This window comes from Myodes glareolus, chromosome 19, assembly GCF_982192425.1.
Source record: "Myodes glareolus chromosome 19, mMyoGla1.1, whole genome shotgun sequence".
Taxonomy (NCBI): domain Eukaryota; kingdom Metazoa; phylum Chordata; class Mammalia; order Rodentia; family Cricetidae; genus Myodes; species Myodes glareolus.
The window spans coordinates 33608976-33610527 of record NC_142044.1 but is presented as its reverse complement, the minus strand read 5'-3'; the positions used below and the strand labels follow the sequence as shown (position 1 = coordinate 33610527).

General features: G+C 42.7%; 1 pseudogene; it reads right to left on the bottom strand.

Annotated features, from left to right (window-relative positions):
• Positions 1-233: 233 nt before the first annotated feature.
• LOC148118934 (protein Abitram pseudogene) lies at positions 234-820 on the bottom strand (annotated as a pseudogene).
• Positions 821-1552: the final 732 nt, after the last annotated feature.

Below are 1552 nucleotides of genomic sequence, written 5' to 3'. Positions count from 1 at the left end.
CCCACAATTGTACTTGCCCCCACACAAAGCAAGTACCTGGGCAAGGCAGATGTAGAGCTGGACTACAAATGGGGACCAAGGCTTGGGATATTCAGACAAGAGGCGAGTTAGGTAAGAGAAGAACTGGGCTGCCCCTGCGGCTGGGTGTGAGGAATGCTTCTCATGCACTGGCTCTCTCCAGGGCACTAATGGTTGGGTCCAGGGAGGATGAGCATCCTATGCTGTGTCTCCATCTCTAGGCTCATGGCGTGGCTGTGGCATTATATCGCTTTATCACGACCTCTTCATACTGTTGCTGTGTCAGTAACCCTTCTGTTATGCTCTTACTTTCTTCAAATTTCGGTAACACAACCGCAATGTAGCCTTCGGTGGATGGCTTTTTCTTGGAGAAGGTATGGCTTATGAAGAATATTTTCATTCACCTCCATCAGCCTACCTCTAACACAGCTAGATATGGTATATTCTTCTCCATCGGACCAGTATATCTTACACAGAGGTGCAAGTTCTGTTAGAAACTGTGCCCCCTGCTTAAATTTCCCAGACACTTTGTTCTGAAGTCTGCTACAGTTGGTACTGATCTGATAGGAGATACTTTTAATAGTTTTGCCACTTTGAAGAACAGGATGAGATCCTGCCAGTGTGATGACACATATTCGGTTGGAGTGCTGTAGTACGCAGTGGTCCTCACAGGGTTTTCCTTTAACATCCGCTTTATACCAGTGAGTGAAGTATCGATCCACAAGGGAGGGCGTCGCGGGTTCGGTAGCCATGGCTACCTCTGGACCCCCAACCCTGCCTCTGGGCTCCCTAGCTCTTCCATTCTGTGGGTCTTATGGCATGTTTTCAACAGGTTAGGAACAAATATTTAAATATAAAAAAACAAGACGCTATGAACCTTGTTGAGCCAGTGTCCTTTTGACACTTTGATTGAGTATCTTTTGGGTTTATGTCCAAGAGTGGTATTGGTGAGTCTTGAGGTAGATTGATGTCTTATTTTCTGAGAAACCACCATACTGATTTCCAAAGTGGCTGTACAAGTTTGCACTCCCACCTACTGTGTAGGAGTGCTCACCTGACTTCACATTGTGTTCAAAATAAACTGACCTCAGTATTTTTGATCTTAGCCATTCTGAAATATGTAAGATGGTATCACGAAGTCTTTTTGATTTGTATTTTCCTGATGATTCAGGATGTTGAACAATTCCTTAAATTTCTTTCAACTATTTGAGATTCTTTTGCTGAGAATTCTCTATTTAGTCCAGTATTCCATTTTTAAGTGGATTATTTTGCATTTTGATGTCTAATTTCTTGAGTTCTTTATAGAGATCTGTCCTCTGTGAGATGTGGTGTTTCCCATTCTGTACTCTTTTTTTTTTTCTCCATGTTCTTTGCCTTACAGAAGCTTTCAGCTTCAGGAAGTCCCGCTTATTGCTCTGTGCTACTGAAGTTATATTTAGGAAGTGGTTTCCTCTGCCAAAATGTTCAAGGCTACTTCCCACTTTTTCATCTATCAGGTTCTATCAGGATTTATGTTGAGGTCCTTAATCCATTT